General features: G+C 51.6%; 1 protein-coding gene across 1 annotated transcript in view; it reads right to left on the bottom strand.

Moving 5' to 3' along the window:
- The window catches only part of CORO2A (coronin 2A), a 46,010-nt gene that overhangs the window by 31,566 nt on the left and 274 nt on the right, over positions 1–14,170 (bottom strand). The window contains exon 2 of the mRNA XM_032206276.1: positions 13,356–13,604. The gene's annotated coding sequence lies outside the window, so the exon portion shown is untranslated. The remainder of the gene's footprint in view (positions 1–13,355; positions 13,605–14,170) is intronic.

Here is a 14,170-nt window from a genome sequence, read left to right as displayed (position 1 = left end):
TTTGTCTGAAGTCAAGATAAATGCTCACTGTCCTCCTGGCTCTGTGTCACCAGCACTTTCAAAATAAGCAGATCGTTCATGTAAGATCTCATCTGCAGCAGGAGGAGAGCTCCCGTCTTGTCTGTGACTCGGGGATCTGGAGCAACACCCAGGCATCCTGATTACAAACCAGCGAGCCTCCTGTCGTGACACATCCTCTCAGGCCACACAGCACCGAGCTGCTCCTCCTGCGGAAAGTCGAGGCTGCAGCGATGCAGAGGACAGGCTGCATTACACCGCTGTCTGCACTGGGTTTTGCTCAGCACACCAACGTACTCGGACCCCGTCTGGATTACTTTCTGCCTGCCAGGACTGAGCCTAACCTGACCACCAACACCAGTGTGGTTGTATTAGTTTGAGGACATGCTTTAGCCTCTGCTGAAACAGTATTCCCACATGGACAGGCCTGGAAATCCCAGTGGTAATAGCAGGACAAGTAATAGTGCCCTGCAGTACATGGAAAGCTCTAGAAACCCAGAGAGCTATCGCAGATCACATTTTGCATCTCAACAGATAACACTATTCACCATCAATCAATTTTTTTCCCCCCTTTAATTTCAAAATATAAATTCTCTCTTCCTGCACAGGAATGGAAGGGTGGGAATAGCTACTAGAGGGGACTCTGTTCAAGCATGGAAAACTTCAGCATTTCTGCCAATTTGATTGCTTTAGAAAGTAATTTATCATCTACTGCTTAGGTCCAGCGTGTCTGCTGGTTATTTCCCTGCAGCCGACCATGCAGTCAGTGCCTGGCCATATGCACACAGCAGCCAAGCCGTATGGTCCTGCTGGTCTGTGCTAGGCAGCTCGCTTGCCTCTGTACGTGGACTTGCCTCAGGCTATTGCTTCCAGTCCCCCACCGTCACCCAAGCAATGTTTTTTGCTAACCTGACTGATTCGAGGTGCTCAGGTTTACGTTTCGGAGCTTGTATTTTTTTTTTTTTTTTTTTTTTTTTGCAAAAGCCCGCCCACAGGCTTCCAGCCTCCCAGTTTTAAAAGGTACGATGAGTACACCCCTCAGAAAGGCAACCCTGCAGGCAAACCGAAAATGCCAGCGCTATCTACAATTTGTAAGAGACGCACACATGAAACAGCCTCCTGCTTTTACAGATGTTTTATCAAGGCTCGTGTCAAACCACCGCTCCGAGACAAACCCAGAGCTCGCGCTGCCCACATCTCCTGAATCGGGTGCTCGGTAGGCACGGGCCCTCCTGCTCCTGGCCCAGCACATCTCAGCCCTGCTGCACCAGGGCTCTGCGAGCCACGGAGCTGACGCTGGGCCCCCCTCCCAGCTGGGCAGGCAGGTCACACACCCCGGCGCACCTCGCCGTCCAAATTCCACCTCCGCTGAGTCAGAGTGCTATCACGGAGAAAGTATCAGGAAGAAATGGCTTTGGTTCCAAAGTCGACCAGACAACGTGGTGACGCAGCAGCCCCAAAGCTTTAAATGCCAGCTGTATGTGTCACTTCGGACACAGCCACAAGCTGAGGGGCTGTGGATTTATTGCTCTGAGAGCAGCACAGACAGAAAGGCCCTCGCCTCCTGGTTCACGGCCACAGCTGTGCCTTTTCCTACGACAAGGAGGACCACGGCCTGCCTGAGGTCCCTCCACCCCAGCACAGAAATGCAGACGCTGTGTCCCGTGGCTGGAGGTGGGTGTCCCAGCATCCAGGCCCACCAGCAGGAGCCTTCACAGATGAAACTAATGCATCTGCGTTGGCAGAGAGCGCCGCGTGGGGCTCCGTCACTGCAGTGCTCGGTTTTCAAAGCGTGTCTTGGCATGCAGACCTCACCTCAGACACTTGAGCCCCTTCGGGGAAGCAGTTTAAGTTCTGTGCCACAAGAAAACCAAGTTACGGGTGAAGTCTCACAAACAGGACCAGTCTGGCAGGCAGTTTTGTATGAATAATGCATTAAAAAAAAAAAAAAAAAAAAAAAAGCTATATTGGATGGCAATTGTTTGTATACAAGAAAGGAGGAGAAGAGCCATTAGCTAAGTGATCTCACATTCCTCGATTTGCTTTATCAATCTCAGTATTCAGGAAAAAAAATAAAAAAAATCAAGAGTAGTCCAGGCTCTCCAGTGAATCAACAAAACCACACAAAGGACTGTACCACTTCCCACAGCCTCCGGGCTGTGCATTAGCTTTTAGCAAAGGTATCTACCACATGAATAATGCAGGACATCCTCCAGAGCATCTGTACTCCAATCCATCCACAGCAGCAAATAAAAACCTTTCAGCACGCCTTTCTGTCAGGCAGCAGGACCCTTTTACAGCTGCTCAGAGGCATACTCTAGGAAAAACAACCCTATCTGCCACACTAGCTGGAAGCCTTTTAAACCAGCCAGCTGGGAACCAGCCGCTAAATCAGCCATCCTGAGGGGCCCTGATTTTATCAATTGCCTTGCCCTTCTTTGCCTTTTGTTCCTACAGGATCCACACCCACTGTTAGAGGGCTCAGATTAAGGGTTCGGTGCACTTTTGGAGAACCACCCATGCTCCCCACTGCCTCAAAATGCAGCAGCTCACTGGCTGCAGCCTGCCCGAGCTCCCTCTCCATCTCTGCCAGCCACACAGTGCATGCACAGCATGCCTCTCCTTATCAAAATAAAGCAGCCCCATGATCAAAATACCCTTCCCTGATGCTGGCAAAAAACCTTCTCCAAAGCACCCCTCAGCCATCCCTGCAAACCCCTGGATTGTCAGAGGGAAAGCAGACAACAGAAAGCAGTGTTTTATATGTGTCCATCCCTAGCACCAGCTTGAGCATCGGTCTTCTGTGGGAGCACAAGGGTCCCTTCTCCCCAGGAGCACACCAGGAGCCATGCGACCTGCTTCTCTGTCACCTCCAGCCTGCAGGCTAAAGGGGGGACTTAATGCTGGTGTGGGTGGGTTAGGGTCTGTGGAGGTGGTGATGGTGGGACAAAGGGACAACAGCTAGCAAGATCCCAGAGGAGACTGCACGCCAGAGATGCACATCTTTCTTTGGAAAATCCAGCTCCAAATAACCCTGCAAAAATATTAGCAGCTCTGCCATGTGGCAAAAAGTACTTAAGTATAGTGCCCTGGAAACCTGGGTCTGAAAAAAACACTTCTGCCTGTAGTATAAACATTGCACAAACACAGAGGCCATGAAGTGGAGGGTGAAGAAGTTACTCAAGAAGGAAGTGAGCTGTTTCCTCATTCACAAAACAGTGAGGCCTGAGCCCTCCTCCAGCTGAGCAGAGCCCTGCTGAGTAGAGCTGCCCCAGGAGAAGGCCCTCCTGCCCCGTGCTTCTGGTGCCCGCCGGCCAGGGCAGGACACCAGCTCTCACTCATGTCCCTGGGAGGAGGCATCATCTGCATGGACCACAAGAAGGGGGTTCCAACAATTTTCCTTGCCCACCTGCCCAACTAAAATATCCATCTGAAACAGGGAAGGAAAACATTTCACAGAGGCTTGTCCCATACTGAACAGGAGGAGAGCAGCAGCACGCTGCAGCCCTGCACACACACTCAGGGCTGGTGCCACCTCACCTCGGAGCATCTTTCCAGTGAGGGGCCCCAGGCAGTCTGCCAAGGGCCAGGGACATAACCAAAGCCTCAGACTCAGCAAAATACACACTGAGCAAATTTTATTCGTGGTAGGAGGTACAGCAAGTACTGCAGACTTCAAAATAATTTTAAGCACATATGGCCAGGGATGAGCTAGGGCTGCCAAGAGTGAAACAAACCCATTCTCTATAATGCGCTGTAGAGACAGCAAAATCCCAAGCACAGCCTTCCTGGGTGAGCTTTCAGCTGCATTTATATTCAGTCACGGTGGAAACCCCAATGGACTCCCCAAGGCAGGCAGAAATGCACAGCAAGGTCGAGGATAAGAGCTCCCCGAAGGTGGCACGGCGCTTCCACATCCCCACCACCTGGTATTACTCCGTGGCTGTGCTCATCCATCAGGCTGGCAGAGCAGGGAGATGGGCAAGGGAGCACATGTGCCTCACAGAAATAGCTCAGCCAGGTTATTTTTAACTGGGTCATCCCAGCACAGCTAGCGGCAGAGGCCAGGAGCAAGAAGGAAATCAAGAAAAAAGGAAAACTACCGGGGCAACCACAGCCTCAGGCAGCCAGCAGGAGGCTGCCACAAGAAAGCTCAGGCTGTTTTGGGTAGGATCCCCCAGCACATTGTAAAGAGAAGCCATGTCATGAAGAACAGCCCCCACTGCTCCAGGGAGCTGCTGCAAACCAGGTGCAGAAGTCGACATTTGCCTTCGCCCAGGTCCACAAGGGGCTGTGTTCACCTCGAGGCCATGGAGAGGCACAGGGCAGGCCATGCGGCCTGCAGCTTGCACAGGAGGCCACAGGGCTGGGAATTGCCGCAGAGGGACTGTTGAAAGGTCCTGGACTTCCCAGAAATGACTACAGACAAGCATCTCTTCTAGCCTGAGCAATGATATGATTCACCCGGTGGCCCCGTCGCTGCCACCCTGCTGCCAGCGGCGCCTGGAGCTCCACGCCCCGGCAGCTCGCTCCTCGCACCCAGGCACGGGGAGCTGCACATGAATTCCCCCAGGCCACGGGAGAAGTTGTTTCACGGATATTTTTAAGCCAATGACAGTCAGAAACCACGCTGAAGACCGGGGCCCACCCTCTGAAGAGCAAGAGGACACTTCTGCTCCATTGATCGACCTCCCCCTTCACCAGAAGTCCCACGTTTGCTGCACGTGGTGCCCCTACCCTGAAAGCTCTGACAGGAAAGATGAGGCACTGTGGAGACAAATGGGGCCGGTGAACACGTTCCCTAAGAACCACAGTGACCCCGAAACTCAGCTCCTTTTCATTGCGCTTATCGGAGCTCCCAGGAAGGGCAGGAGGTGAGCTGAGCGAGGCAGAGGAGGGGGCCAGCCCAGCCTCTTGGGAGAGGGAGCCCCTCCTTCCCCTGGTTCAGCTCCATCCACCAAGATAGCCTGTGTACTCCACCAGAAAGATAAAGCCAACTTGCCTGCATTCTCCAGAGACAATACCCTCTTTCACTTTGCTGGTTACCTGGGCAGCAAAGAAAATATTATTGCTTATCAACTTCCTTGTGAGTACTAATGTGCTGCTGAATTCAATGAGAGGGCAAATTCCACCTCACAGAGCTTTTCTACCCTGGCAAGAACCTGCTCTGTTACGAAAGAAAAGCAAATACAACAACCCCGTTTCGAAGAGCAATAAAAACTCCAAGCCCCCTCACCCCCACCAAAAAGAAAAACTCAGCGCAAAGAGGAAGTGATGAAACGCACGAACTTTAAGAGACGTTGCCACATTTCTTGGCAGAAAGGCAGCCTTGAAAAACTCATCACCTGACCTTCTGCAAGCTCAGCAGTTTCTCCTGAAACCCGAACACTGTGCCCTTGCTCTTCTGTTTCGCAGGAAGAAGCTTCCTGCTGTCCAAGGCCGGGACGGCCTCTGAGCTTCAGGAGCCACAGCTCAGTTCCCCACTGAAAAGCCACAGCCGGGTCTCAGGAGCCTGCCACGTTGTCTGAGCAGCAAAGCTATCACTGGTTTGGGGGATTTGGCCACCTTCAGGGAATGCCAAGGCCTTGGTTAGTGCCTAAAGGAGTCCCAGAGGTTAGAGACCTTCCCAAATCTGTTCTGCCTAGCCAAAGAGCCGTGGGTGCCACTAGGGCCGGGATGGATGAGGAAGCATGAAGCGGCCAGTGGGATAGTGAGGCAGGGGAAATGCAAGTGCAGATGTTTCTCCTGAGTTCTGGGGGGGGGCTTGGAGGCTACACACTTCAGATGAATGTCTGAAAACGCAGCCCTTACTGGAAGGCAGGAGGGCTCAGGAGAGTTACTGCAGCCTGGCACACAAGGAAAGCAGAAGCAGAAAGGCAAGGGGACAGCCTACAGGGCCTGCCCTCTGGGAGTCCCCAATCCAGCCTCACAGCAAACCTGCCCACAGCCCTAAATTAGGGCAGATGTGAAATCATCCAAGGACAAAAGGTCCCACCTGCCTGGTCCCAAGGCTGCACCACCATCCTGAGAAATAAGCCTTCTCAAGTGTCTGACCTACTTCCCTCCAGCTGCAGCCAGCATCCTTTTCTTCTTGTTACACGGTCACTGCAAGAACAGTTTGGCTCTGTAACTCCTCCAGGAGTTGTATACTACTATATTCTACTATTGGTAAATCAGTTTTTGGCAGCAACAAACACAGGTACCTAATGGAATAGAAAAAAAAACCTGCCATAGATTTCCAAGTCATAAGCCAGCAGCAAAGGGAAACATTCCCTGCCCCTCTGGGAGCGATGACAGCAGGATCTTGTTCTTTGAAAGGCAGCCAGCAGCATCAGAGGTCTTCTCTGAAGCCCAGAGGTGCAGAGTTCTTCCCCCTTCCTTACAGCATCATCTGCATAGAAAAACATTCAGGGTGCCAAAGAAAAAAGAAGTGGGGGGAGCTCTCCCACACACACATAGTACCTGTGGAATTGATTTATTATTCCAGTTGAGGCTTCTCTCTTTGTTGTCTGAATAAATCGAAATATAATATATATGTTTATATATATTTATTTTATACAGTTATTTATATATTTTATATATTTATATATGTATATAGCTATAAAATAAATCATATACATTTTATATATAGGGTATATTATATATATATATATATATATATAAACATATATAATTCAGTTGAGGCTTTTCTCTTTGACTGATTAAATCAAAATTGACATCTCTCTGTTCTCTGGAAAATTCCTCACCCACTTTTGAGCTCCCTAACAGTAGGACCCATTTATCTGAGGCATGGCAAGCCAGTAAGAGTGCGTGGCAAAGGCGGGTGTAACAGATGCAAAGGCTCTCTTCTGCCACATCTCAAGTCTGAAAATCAATTCACCATCAGGAGCAGAAGTAGCCAGTCCATTTTAGCTCTTTTCAGCTCTTACTCCAGCTTTGATTTATGCTGGCTAAGTATGAGGGCTACCTATGTTTTCCCTGCCAGAGAAATGAGATGCTGTGCCCATTCACTCACCCACTGGGCTTGGCAAATGCACAGTGCCTGGGAAAACAGGGGCATTACTCTGAGCCTGATCCATCAGAGCAGGTGCATGAGCAGTGTTTGGTTCAGACAGAGAGCACACTTCTGAAGCAAATCTCCTCATCACTGCCATTTACCACACTCCAGCTTGCATTGCAAAGCAGTCTTGCAGCATGCAGACAAGATGCACTCTGGATGAAACTAAGGGTGTTCCAGGATCACAACTCCATCTGTTGATGGGGTAAACTGTGAAATTAAAGCTTTCAAAGTTCCTATGGGTATGAAGTCCTGGAACCACCTGTTTCATGCCACAGGTCTACTTCTCTTGTACTGTAGATGTGGCTGCAGTTAACACAGAGATGACCTAGGTGAGCTCAGTCACTGCACGCTTTTCCACACACACCTCTCTGTTTGCCCTTCAGCCGTGCCCATCTTCAGATGACTGTTTTCTTGACCTCCTCTCCTCCAGGTAATGCTCTCTTTGACATTGTTTTTGGGTGTAACTCCACCTCTGATCACTTCCTTCAGCATCACCACCCAGCCACTGCTCTCCTCTGTGACCAGTCCCCTCTCCACAGCTCCCATCTATCAGCAGTGAAGACCAGCCTCTCTTCCCATATAGCAGTTTATTTCCTACATGCTTCGCTCCTGCCTGTGCCCAGCTCTTTGAACATCTCCCCTGGCACCAGTTCTAGCCATTTTCCAGCTCTGTCCTCCTGCACCACCTTTCTCCAGCCCTCCCAGCTGAGGAGCACCCCGAGCACAATGTCCACACTCCAGCTGAGCTCCACCCTACAGGCTTCCTCTCTCTCTCTCTACTGCTGCTGCTTTCGAAACCAGACTATTTCTCCAGCTTAACTGATATCCATACCAACAATCTTTTCTCTGCCTTTGAGTCAGCTCTGGGCATCTGTGCCTTAGGGATTTTTTGAGCCAAAGGCTTATCTGTCTGTTTAGCCAGCCCTAATGGATTTTCCGCCTGCAGATTCATCTAATGGCTTTTCTTGAACCACATCCTCAACATCCTGTGTCAATGAGTCCCAGTGTTTATCTGTATCCTGTAGTTCCTGGGCAGTGATAAACAGAGGAACAATCGCTCCCTATCTGAATTCTCCATCCCATCATCCTACCATATGTCAAAGGCCACATTTCATATCCCTCCTCAGGCATACCTTTTCCAAGGTAAACAGCTGTCCCAGTGCTGCCTTTTCTCCTGCACTACTCCGTCCTCAATGAGCTTGCAGAAACCTAGCGTTGCATGAGGCATTCATGACACGGCTGCACAGTAGGTGTATCCAGACAGTATTTGATCATTTGATCATTTCAAAGTGCCAGTAAGAAAGAAAAAAAAAAAAAAGAAAAAAAGAAAAAAAAAAAAAAAAAAAAGGAAAGGAAAGGTTGCACAGCCCTTGAAGTCTGGCTGTGAATTAAAGCAGCATTTGAACTTCTGATATAATGCAGACCAGGCAGCTTGGAATGTGATTTCCATTCCATTTTGCTTCCTTAGGCAGCAGAAACAAAGGCTGTCTGTGTAAAGAAGAGTGAGAAGAAAAACACTGGGTAGGACACACTGGGCAACGCTGTACCTGACGGGGTATGCAGTGTTCCCTGGGCGACTTCAATGCACTCATGGAACTGTGTCTGTGTTCTCAGGCTATTCAGCACCACAGAAAGTCTTCAGGCTCCAGGAAACTTCTGCAGCCTGCTCAAAGCCAGAAGAGAGTCCAGTCCCCACGTCTGCTCAGAGAGAGACAACACCAAGCAGGAACAGCCCCATAGAGAGGTACCTGAGCAGGCCTGAGGGCTGCAGGTGGGACACGCAGGGTGCCCTGCAATGCCAGGGAACTCCAGGCACAGGTAGGAGAGCAGGCAATGACACAGGCAGATATGGCAGTAAAGAAAGGGGAGGGATTTTAGACAGAGCTCAGAATTTAGAAAGAAATTCCAAAATTCCTTTGGAAGATTTGTTTTTCTTCAGGAGTTTAAGGCACTTGCACATTTCCAGACATACATACCAAAAGACACCGTGCAATCATCTGCCCGTGCTGTCGGTGGTCAGTGACAGCAGAGCCCCACAGCACAGGCAGGCAGAGACCACAACTTCCAAACCCTCACAGCTGAGCCTGACTGCAAGACAGGCAGGAACAAGAGTATAAACACTGCTATACTATTTAAATACATAAGTCACAAGCTGTCTTGAAGTTACAAAAAAAAGAGTTCATGTTGCAAGTCATACTTTCAGGGAAGGAAGAACAGGTATGACACCTGAAAACTCCTCAGAAATAGACAAAACTGTGCACAAGATAATGATTTCAGTTTCACTGACTTCTCAGAATGGGAAGAAAGAGAAGGTAAAGAAATTGCTGCTTCAGTTCCCTCTTTACACATCAAAAAGACCTGCTCTTGATTAAGCTTAAGAAGTCCTCTTCCACTAACAGCCCACAAAGGGCTGGGCACTAAAAGCAAGTGCTCAGCACTAAGAGACTCCCCAAACGAGCAGCAAGAAGAGGTTTATTGAAACATTCTTTGAAACGTTTCAAAGAATGGATGACCACAATGTTCCCAAGGACAGACACCCTTTGATATTTTTGCCTCCATCCAGCAGAAAGACCCACAAGCAGATGCATGTGCTGTGGCAGAAATTTAGGGATTGCAGCCACTCTCTCAAGTTCAACACATAGCAATACACTTAGAAGGATGCATAGGAGATAGGGACCCAGTATGGGTTTTCCTGGTTTAACTCCTTGGATCTTTGCTTCCTAATAGCATTTCCTTTTATTATTATTATTATTTTATTTTTATTTTACTGTCCTCACAGAGCCACAGACAAATTTAGGCTGCTAGAGACTTCTGAGGGTCCCTAGCCCAGCTCTAAGCCCCTGCATCAGGTCAGGTTGCTCAGGGCCATGTCCAGGTGTGTTCTGAAAATCTCAAAAGGTGGAGGTGCTACAAGCAAGCAAAATACCCTTGTAGCCATTCCTGTCCAGCTAATAACTCTGGCCTGAGTGTGACCTCTGCAGGATGTCGCCTACTTCCAGAGAATGCTGCTGTCTGTGCTGGATGGCATTATTTAGAAAATCACCTTGTTCAAGTTGCTAGCTATCTATCATCCTGTAAAGCTCTCCCTGTGATTCGCCCCCTCTGCTGCTGAAAACACAACTAGCTCTCGTTTTTTCCAAATAATAACTTCTGCCTCCAGCTACTGGATCTTGTTCTGGTTTGTCAATCAGATTGAAGAATCTGTTATCTAAAAAGATACATGAGATTTCTGAGGTCTTTTACTCTCCACACAAACCCAGAGCTCACCAAAACACAACCTGGATGCCAGTAAAGAGGAAAGCGTTGACTTTCCACCTGAGGATTTACCCCTCTCAGTGAGGGGGTGGGCTGGGATTGCTCGTTTGGGGAATTTGTTTGCTTGGCAGGCTGCACCAGACCCATAGCTATTGCACAAGGCTTAATGTATGGCAGGTGGCACAAGTCTCAAATAGATGTGAGGGGCCATAAAGCCAAGCCCTTCAGACCCTGGCTAAGCCTTTAAACAAGTGCCATGATTTCTAAAACTGTGAGGCACTGAAACTCCTATTGATTTCTGTGGAAGACGTCAGATGCCAGGCTATCATTAGCAAAATCAATCTTTTCAATTAAGACTTCAGGCATCAATTACTGACATCAAGACCTCTGCAAATTCGAAGAGAAACATGAGCCACCACCACGACCAGAGTGGGAGGGGTGAGGTGAGAGGCTATGATCCTCCCTGACTGTGAGGAAAAAAGCCTCTATGCATAGGAGGAGCCAGATGTTATGAGAACAGGAACTTGAAGCAATGCTATTCTGATTTTGTTTTTGTTCCTCTGTGTATGTATTTTGGTATTCAAATTAAATTAGAGAAAATGGCAGAGGAAAATAATGCAAACTAATTACATTTAAGTAGACGTTAGCAAGACAATCTTTGACTTCTTCTATCCGTCTACTGCAATTAAAGAGCCGTCTGGGTTTTCTGTGCCTATTACCCTGCAATTTTGTTGCCAGCACAGGCTCCTTTCAGGGGGCAGATCGAATGGAAGAAACCAGAGGATGACAGGGAATATCGGTCCTTCCTGACATCTTCCGTGTCACCAGACAGCGTTTCCAACAACATCAATATGAGGTTCCTTAGAAAGGAGCACAGCAGCTGTGCCAGCAGCTCAGGCACAAAGGCAGCTACACTTTCCTAAGGGTTTGTGTTTTTTTTGGGTTTGACTCACGGGAAGCAGTGGTTCAAGGGTGCTTTGGGCAGATGGGCAAACATGCTCTGTGGCCACATTAGCCCCGGGTGTGGCTGGAGCAGGACAGACAGCTTCAGGGGAGATCTGCCACGCCTGTCCCATGCTTGGAGATGCTCCAGATTCACCTGCTGCATCACCCGTGTGCCAACCCACAGCGAGGGCAAGGTCAGAAAAAGGTGCTCATCTGGCTCACCTAAAAGCCATGACGGCATCCAAAGCTCTCTGACCCTGCCGGGGAGGGTTTCAGCCCTCTGCACCATGACATGGAGCACGGAGTGTAAAAACCACGGTGTGTGTAGAGCCAGGACTGCCTAATTTCTGCTCTTGGGATTAGGCCCTGTACTTGGCTCCTGCCTGCGCCCTTTTTTCCAACTGTCAGCCAGGAGGCTGATCTCGTATTCGCTTTCACAGGTGTAACCCTGACCCGGCGGCCTTGGCTCGCCTCCTCTTCCTGGGAGAGCCTCTCCCCTGGTGCTGCCTCCTGCGGCAGGAGCAGGACGGAGTTCGGCCTCCCCTGCTTCCCTGGGAGTTATCTAATCAGGTTCCCTGGACTTTGCCTCGAAGTCGGCCATAAAAATACCACAGACGCCGCGAGTTTCTGCTGCTTCTCCTTCCTTATAATCCCCCCTCCGTGACTTTGTCCCACCGAGGGGAGGGAGGCAGTGCAGACACGGCGCTGAGCAGAAGGACACCTCCTTGCACCTGGGAGCCTCCGTGCTTCCTGGCACAGAGACAAAGAGCACGGCAACCCTCCAGCCCCAGGAAAAACCCTTGTGCAAAACAGGGCCAAAAGGATGCTGCAGGGGGAGAGGGATGGACCGAGAGGCCTGGCTTTGGGCTGTGCGGTGTGAAATAAAGCTGCTCAGGAGGGAGAGGGGGAACAGGGCTGGGAGCTGCAAGGTGTTCCTGCTGCGGGTACGTCCCGGCCCTTTAGAAAGAGCTGTGCCTGGCTGAGGGTCAGAAAGTCCTATTCAAAGCGCCTTGGGAACAGTCAGCGTCAGCATCACCCGGAGACAGCCCTGCAGGGCGTATTTTCCAAACGAAGGACTGCTGGCAAGCCTGTCATACCGCACAGGGGAAATCCCTGGAAATACTAGGCCAGTTTGGCTCCCGCTCGTGAGCCTGAGTAGCCCGGTGTGTGTCAGCACCCCCACGGCCCTCGCAGCCTCCAGGATGATCTTTCCTGTTGCATCCATGGAGGGGCAGAAGGCGCGCCGGCCTAATTGCCTGCCCCAGCCAGCTCTCTGCAGCCACGCTGCACCTGTGGGGAGCCAGAAAGAGGAGAAATCTCCTCGCCACGGCCTCTCTGTGGCATGGCAGAGGAGCAGCAGGCCGCCTGCGGCCCTGCCTCGTGCCCTGAGGTGCTCGAGTGGAGCATCGGGCCTGGGCTGCCGGGGGCAGCTGTCCTGGGATGGTATCCCTCTGCCCCATTTCTTGTACGAGGCACACTTCTGTCACCGTGCCACATCCCATGAGGGTCCCCCCCCTCACAAAGTCCCTGCTGCGGAAAGCAGAGCCCACCAGGCTGGGCAGGTGACACAAAAACACCAGAGGAGCACACAATGCAACACACAGCACGAAATCCACCTTAGTGAGGCAGCCGTGCCTCACTGCTGAGCATCACCTTCCCTTCCAGGCGTTTCCCAAGGCCTTCAGGTCTCTGCCTACACCCCCCCTGCGGCCCATCGGGCAGCACCCAGGCACCAGGCAGCCCCGAAATCCTACAGGGAAGTGACAGTGGCCCCAGTGCAGCCCCCACGATCCAGCAGCAGCCCCCATGCCAAGACTCACAGGGAGACAAGCCCCCAGAAACCCGCCACGGAGCCAGACACCCCCCCTCCACTCGTTAACAAATTTAACAGGCGCAGAGAAGTTCGCAACGCTGTCCGATGTCCCCCAGTAAATCTGCTCTCAGGGGGACAAACCAAGAGGGACAGGCACACGGGGCTGCTCTGCCTGCCGGGAGAGGAGGGCAGGAGGAGCCCGAGGCAGAGCCCTGGCGCAGGCGGCGGGGCTGTCTGGCTCTTTGTCCAAATGCCCGTGGGTACCTGCGCCTCCAGTTTCCCCGGGCAGAGGCAGATGATGAATCCAAGCAGATGGGGCTTGAATTGCTGCTGTGGCCTGATGGGTTGAACGAAGGTGAAACAGCCCTCGCTGGTGGAGTAACAGCTCGTCTGCAATGATGCTAAGCCAGCAAACAGCCTCGGCACCGACGGAAGCACCTCCTTCTCGCCTTGTCTCTCCGGGGCGATCAGCTCACACCTCTATCTCGCCTCCTGAAGCCTTGCTTTAGTTTCCTGAAAGGCAGACACGAAAACATGAACACCCTGCGTGTCTCCATGAGTCACTCCCTATCTCCGATCAAACCGCAAGGGATCAGGGCTCTCCAAAGAGGGCACAGCCGGTGGCAGAACAAAGGGAACAACAGGGCTACGCAGGATGATCCCATCCTTTGTTAACCCTCCGGGGAGCCTGCCTGGGGAAGGCAAAAGGCGGCCAACACCCAACCCACCCTCGCAAGGGCTGCCTGAGACCTCTGCAGAAACCCCTTCCCTACAGCACCCAGCGCTGGGTGCCCCGGGGAACCCTCTTTAGGGGGGCTGCAGGGGGCTGTCAGGGGGCCGGGCACAGCCGGGAGGGCACCGCTCCCCGCGGGGGATGCTCGGCGAGGCGCTGCCCGGCGGGGGGGACCTGTTTGCAGGGCGCTGCACACCCCAGCCTGCCTCCTCCTCCTCCTCCTCCCTCTTCCAGTTCAGCCTCGCCACCAAAACCCTCCCCACGGCTCGGGGCAGCCCCCAGCGCCGGCAGCCCGGCTGTCACCCTGCCCTGCGGGCTCCCACCCCAAACCCCCCGACCCCAGCAC

The sequence above is a fragment of the Aythya fuligula genome, chromosome Z (genome assembly GCF_009819795.1).
Source record: "Aythya fuligula isolate bAytFul2 chromosome Z, bAytFul2.pri, whole genome shotgun sequence".
Taxonomy (NCBI): domain Eukaryota; kingdom Metazoa; phylum Chordata; class Aves; order Anseriformes; family Anatidae; genus Aythya; species Aythya fuligula.
The sequence above is the reverse complement of the archived record's forward strand: the minus strand, read 5'-3'. Positions and strand labels throughout refer to the sequence as shown.